Below are 7165 nucleotides of genomic sequence, written 5' to 3' on the forward strand. Positions count from 1 at the left end.
GAATATTGCATGTGGAAAGCACAGAAGGTGGCACTATCCAATGTAGGCATGTAGTGCATGAGAGAGGAGGCATCCCTTCTTGAAGAGCCCTCTATTGCTTTCCCTCTCAAACCTTTAGCTCTCCCAAGAAAATTGTCTTTGTCAAGGAGTTCAATCTGCAAAACAAGACAATGAGTAATTAAAACAAACTTGAAAAAAAAGAAAGATTTCAGTAGGGAGATCACCTTTTGCAACTCATCTTCGGCAATGACTTTTTCTTGAAGGAGATTGCATGATCCGGTCATCTCTCTTATGTCAACTTCCTTTCCAATTTTTTTAAGCTTAAAGTCTCTGCCAAAAGATTGGATGCCAAGCTCAACAAGCCTCTTCTCAAAATCCTCATATTTGAGGGAAGGTTTTTCCTCTTCCACTCTTCTCGTGCATAGAGCAAGTGCATCAGGAGCAGACAAAAAATCTTTATTGGATGTATGAAGATCAAGTGCCAAAAACTCCTCTTTTGAATCTTCTTCTGTGTCAATAAAATCTTTGGCCACCTCAAAAGCTTCAAAAATGGTTGCAATACAGTAGTCCTCCCTCATATTAAGCAGACACTGGATATGATGGAGAGGGATATACTCTTTCCCATTGATAAAGAAGTAGGGAAGGTTTGGAATAGTAAGAAAAGCTTCAGATACCTCTACCTCATCTGTTGGCTCATCAATGACAGTACTAGCTCTAAATTGAGCCACATCAAAATTTGCACTCTCCTGCTCCTTAGCTGCAACATCAACTTCCTCCTCTTCTAGAATTTCACTTTTCTCAAACTGCAAAACTGTGGAAACATTTTTATTTGTTGCCTCATCTGTATCTTTCACTTCATCAGCTTTGCCTTGCATGTCAACTTTAAGGAACAAAAAGAAAAGAAAAGCAACTTCTTTTGGAACAAGGTTACAAGGTTTTAAATGTAATTGACAAGAAATGGTAGGTGGACAAACAAAGGAAGTCTTCTTAGAAAATCTTCCAAACCTCCTTGTTACTTTGCTCTTCTTAATTGATTTTGTAGTATATTCGGTTAGATGACAATAAGCCTTGCCATCTAAAACCAAACACTTGCCTTCAACTGCCTCTTCAAACTCTTTGAATTCTTCTGCCAAGAAGTCCTTCAAATGGTCTAACAAAGCTGCAAGATCAAACACAGGGTTGAATATTTCATATGCTTTGGTGTACACCTCCATGTCACCACCATCCATCACAGCCACCAATAGTTTCTCACTTGGACTCTCCTCCAAAATCTCCTCCCGGCCTTCATTCATGGTAGAGGAAAAGTCGATAGGTGAAGCTAGGTACAAGGTCCGGAAATACACCCAAAGCGATATAGAGCGAGGAGGGGGAGGGCTAAACTGAGAACAGAGCGCCCTAGCACGAAGCGATAGGGGTGGGTTCCAAGACTAACAACTTGCTCGTATCGCGTTGTGTCGGTGCCAATGAGAGGTTGAACCCAACCTTTGCAAGTGTACCAGTGCCAATGACAAACCTGAACCACGCGATATGCACTGGACCCCGGCTGTGGAACTGTCTACCAGCGCGTCGTGCGGGACAAAGCCACACCAAAGTGAATAAGAACCCCGAACCACGCGATATGCACTGGACCCCGGCTTTGGAACTGCCTCCCTGCGCGTCGTGCGGGACGAAGCCACACCAAAGCGAACAAGAACCCCGGACGACATGATAGGGGAGGGACCACCGATGTGCAAATGCAAACAAGCGCATCGTGCGGGACGAGAGGATTAGTACACAAAAATGAATAATAACTCGCGTCATATGCGACAAGTGAACGTGCAACATTACTAACATTCGAGACCAAGCTTTATATAGGATCCGAAATATGACCGTTATTGACACGTGTCAGCCATGCATACGTGCCACGTGGCCTCCGTACAACGGTCGTCGTACGGACGGTCTTATGTATATAAAGCCTTGTCACGTGCTCATTCTTTGATTTCTCCCATACTCCACATTCTCGTCGTGTCGTCCTCAACTACCCGCACTTCGAGTCATCCGTACTTTGGACTCTTCCGCGATGTGCTTAGTAAACCGTCCACTAAGCCAAGCCAAGCTTCTTCTCAAACAACGCGACCGGGATGTGTCCAAGCATGTGGGTGCACCTTCTATCTCTTCGTGAAGGTCTTATTTTTTGAAATACTCTAAGCATCCCATACGACGCGATAGGCGCATGTTGCAAAGTCTAGGTGAGCCTCTCATCGCGTCGTGCGGGGGTTTCTGCTCGGCTTACTAAAAATTTTCAGAGCTCGCATACGACGCGATACGGTGATGTTCTAGGGTGTGGGTGTGCCCTCTATCGCGTCGTACATGACGTTTTGTGAGATTATCTTTGGAGGTTCCGGTGCTCACATACGACGCAATACGGACGTATTCCAGAGCCTGGGTCACCCTTCTATAGCGTCGTGTTGTTGTCACCCTTCTCTCTCCCCAATGCCATTCTCTTCACACACGGCGTGATAGAAACATCTTGCAGGTTGTGGGTGACGCGTCTATCGCGTGGTGCTGTGTTTTTTTACCCAAATGGTGAGGACTAAGCAAACTGCAAGGAAGGTCTACCAAGCCCCAATTGATCCAGAAATAGATGATGTTGAGAAAGATGCAGAGAAAGCACCCCCTCCACTACCTCGTCAGAGGCCCAATGCTAGAAAAAGATTGAATTATCAGGTGAAATCCCTAAGAGAAATAAGAAAAGCACCAAAGTCTACTTGTCTACTGATTCCAAAGCTCTCTTTCATGAGAGTTGTCAAAGAGATATCAGATAAACTTGTAAGCATGATGAATATCAAAAATTTTGTCTCAATAAGGTGGCAATCTCAAGCTGTGATGTGCCTTCATGAAGCTGCTGAGGATTTTCTCATAGACTTTATGAATGATAGCTACATTGCAGCTGCATTTTCTCACAGGGTCACACTTATGAGCAAAGATTTTGTGCTTGTGTCAAGGCTAAGGTACAAGTTTGATAAGGCTCTTGAGCTCACTCCTAGTGAGGATCTTAGAGCCTTCCAGATTTTAAACATCCCTCCTTCCAGGCAGCAGAAAGATTCTGGGGTTGTCATTGAGGATGTTACACATGAGTACGAGACAAGAAAGGCCCAAGATATCAAAGCAAGAAAGGAAGTTGAGAGGGAGCAATACATGATATCAGAGGATGCTATCCTTAAAGAGCAAGCTGAAATTTTAAGAGCATCCAACTCTCTTCTTTATGAAAAAGTCACAGGCCAAATGGTGGTGGATGTCTCCTTGTTTGGAGATAATGAGGCGTATTTGGACATATTCCCTCAAGACACAAGTATGCTTGTAAATCCCAACATTGAGCTTGGTGACACTGTGCTCTATATCTGTCTCAGGTATGTGTTGCTCCTTTGCTAATTATTAGTGCATGTGCAAGGCAGACAAGCACAAGGGGCTCATTGGGGCTTGTGTTTTCTTTTCAGGTGTCTTATGAGGGATCTTCCAGAGGCTCTAGCTATGCAAATTTCCATACTTGACCCTCTAGTGACACAGTGCCTTTTTAACAAGCAAGGAACCCTTTCAAGTTTTTTTGATGATTTTAGCATGCTGACCTGCAATTACATATTATACCCCTATGTTGAAGGGTAATTCTTAACTCCTTACATGTTATTTTTAACATTTTGTGGTATTCTTAGCTAATTGTTTTTTATTTTGTAGAGGACATTGGAGTCTTATTATCTTCAATCTTTTGGAGAAAGATATTATATTTATGAATTCATTGTCAAGTATCCATGGGAAAAGTAAACTGTAAGTATGAAGCATAATCTATGCTTGATGATGGCCCATTGTTTTCTATTAGTAGCTTTTTGATTCAATGTCTTCTTGGAGTGCTGCCAAACTTATTGTTGGTCACCTGAGTACCACAAATAAGGATTACAATATAGAAGCTTTCAAGTACTACAATCAAAAAGTGCCTTTACAGACAGACTCAACATCTTGTGGATGGAGGGTGCTTGCAAATGCATGGAGATATCTTGAGTCAAGGTGCCGGATGACTACACTCACTGTAAGTGTGGCTCATGTATTTATTTTGATGTTTTATGTATGTATGTACTCATGTCCTTTAGTTCCTTTTTCAATTTTTTTCAGTTGCATGAGTATCCAGAGTCTTTGGTCATGTGGGTGAGAGAGAAGGCTGTTTCTATGGTTTTGGAAAGATCAATAAATCCAAATGATCCAGAATCTCCTTTGCCACCAAAGAAATGTTAAGTATGGAGCCTGATTTACCCTTGTAATTTTCTGTGATAAAAGCGCACATTTGTGAGGCCCCCATTATGAGGAGAAGCCATCGTGCGTGAAGGAAAATCACTCATCGGAAACCAAAATTTTCACGGACAAGAATCAGGGGCAACTTTAAAGGCCTCGAGGGCGGAGGCCCCCGCGACTTTTTTTTTCGTCGGAATATTATGGCCGGACGGCGGCCGGAAAGTGGTCGGAAAACAACCGGTCGGTTGGCCGGTGGCCTGTAGTCAATGGCCGATGGCCGGTGGTCGGAAGTCAATGGCCGGTGGCCGGTGGTCGGAAGTCAATGGCCGAATTCAATGGCCAGTGGCCGAATTCAAAAGCGGACTTGTCTTCTCAAGGGCGGCCACACATGGGCGGATTGGAGGGTCCGATTTGGACTTATTCGCACAAGGGCGGCTACACATGGCTGTCTCTCATAAGAGAGGGCAGCCCTTTTGGCCTATAAAAGGAGGCCATTTCTACACACATTTCATAGTGTGAAGTTGATGCAACAAGGTGAGTGTGAGGTGGTGAGAGTGAAGCAAGGCGGGAGCTCCATTAAGGGTATAATCCCTTTGTAAACTACTTCTTGTTTTGAAGTACTAAAGCCATTGAGTGGCTGCTTTTCCGTGGACGTAGCCCACATTGGGTGAACCACGTATACCATGTGTACTCTCTCTCTCTCTCTCTCTCTACTCTATAATCTCGTGTATATAAATCTGTCTCTCTCCATTAAGTAATCTACTCAATTATCTATTTAGCTACGTCTTATTTCCTAACAAGAAAGGTAGAGCCACCAAAGGTTTGGATGCAAAGAAAATGGATCAAAAGAAGAAAAGTCCTGCAAAGAAGATCCATACAAAGAAAAGGGATCACAAGAAGAGTCTTGCCAAGGGGAAGAGTCCCACGAAGAAGAAGATCCCTGCCAAGGGGAAGAGTCCTACCAAAAAGAAGATCCCTGCCAAGGGGAAGAGTCCCACCAAGAAGATTGCCAAGGGGAAGAGTCCCACTAAGATCCCTGCAAAAAAAAGAGCAGATACAAAGGGCCATCCATTCCACTCACCATTGAAATTCAAGGTTCAAAAGCGTCGTACACTTAAGAACAATAAGGGGGAGGCACTTAGCTCACCTTTCAAGCTACCATTCATGTTGCCAAAGAAAGTTGCCAAATCACCCAAGCCAGCCAGTCCTCAAGAGCCCAAAGCACCAACCCCTGCCAAGTCACCCGTGCCAAGCCCTAAGGGGCCCAAAGCACCAACCCCTACCAAGTCACCACCACCACCCACTTCTGAACTTTCACCCCCTTCTGAACACAAAAGGAAAAGGGTCTCTGAGGATGCAGAATCCTCTCAGGCAAAAAGAAAAGTGGAATTTCATGATTGAATAGTCCACAAAAGCTATCATTACACTTTTGTTCATTTTGTCCATATGAACATATATATATACCCTTTGGTGATTCATAATTTTGTACTTCAAATACTTAATACCAACTGTCGATTCTTAAATGTGTATCATGATGTCATGTAAGTTTAAAACAACATAAGTAATGTTCACAATAAGGTAGAGAAAAGATAAATATATTTGCAAAATGATTACAATATTGAACTTGTTTTTTCAAGTCCTTGCAAGTGGCTCAAATACAACTCTTTTTGGGGGAAGGCATGTGATGCAAGAGGTTGAATTCTCCATCCTTGTGCTCACCACAATTTCATCCACTTTGAATCTATACTCGGGAGATGTTTCATCAAGAAACTCAAGAGATTCTCTAACATCATTTAGTCTCCAATTTGTTGTTACTATCAGGCTTCTATACGCGGTGTGTGGATGGACTGTGACCTTTAGTTCAAAGTCTAGACATTTTTTCTCAGAGTCGAGAGGAACCCAGCTACCTAATTTGCTTCTCCATCTCCTATAGTCGTAGCCCAGAACTAATGATTGACGACATAGTTGATATGAGATAGACATAGAATTTGGGCTTACTCTACAACTAATATTGTCACCAATATGGAAAGTTTCTTTGGTGCTCAATCCATCTCCAAGAACATTATCTAGTTCAGTCATAGAAAGTCTTCTATTAAGCCACATTGTCTTTGTCCTCTGCAAATCCATTGTTTTGAAACATGCCACAAAGACATGTATAGGCAAGAACCATTGAACTTTAATCCTTCTTGATATCCTGCCCAGAGACATAGATTTAAGGATGTCTTCTTTGATCTTGGATTTGAATCTTGATATAGTACATGCATTAGGAGCTTCCCAGTCAAGTGAACTTATGGTGGGAACGGGTAACTGATGTAGTTCTCCATATGCACCTTCTAGTGATGGAACTTTGTATTCTGCAAAATAGACAAACAAATCCATTGTTTTGTAAAAGGAAGGTGGCTTGTCAGCATACATAGCATCTGCAATCCCTTTATGCATTGCTTTTAACGTCCCACTTAGACTCTCCACAGGCTGCCATTCCACAGCTGTTGAAGGAAATATATCTGGAATGGAATCAAAAAATGAGAAAAACAATGGGATAATGAAAAAAATTCATTGTATCAAATAGTTTTTTTTTGTACTTACAGTAAGAATGCAGTGTGGGATGTTCTTCCTAGTCTAACACCATATCCTTGGCCATGTACACATGTTGAACCTTAGCTAGCCAGCCATTGTCGGTCACTTTGAAAGCAAGAACACGACCTTTCCAATGGTTTTTTACTTTATCGCGTACACCTTTGCATGAAGGAAGCATTGTTACCCACTCATTCACACGAAAAGATATGGGCTTCCAAAGACCATCCTCTCTAACGTTATGAAAGTCACAAGAAGTTATGTTATGTAAAGGGCGACGTGCAAAAGACACCATGGAAACTCAGAGATTAGAGAAGAAGAAAGAAATTAT

Source organism: Adiantum capillus-veneris, chromosome 13 (assembly GCF_014529385.1).
Source record: "Adiantum capillus-veneris isolate H3 chromosome 13, ASM1452938v2, whole genome shotgun sequence".
Classification (NCBI taxonomy): domain Eukaryota; kingdom Viridiplantae; phylum Streptophyta; class Polypodiopsida; order Polypodiales; family Pteridaceae; genus Adiantum; species Adiantum capillus-veneris.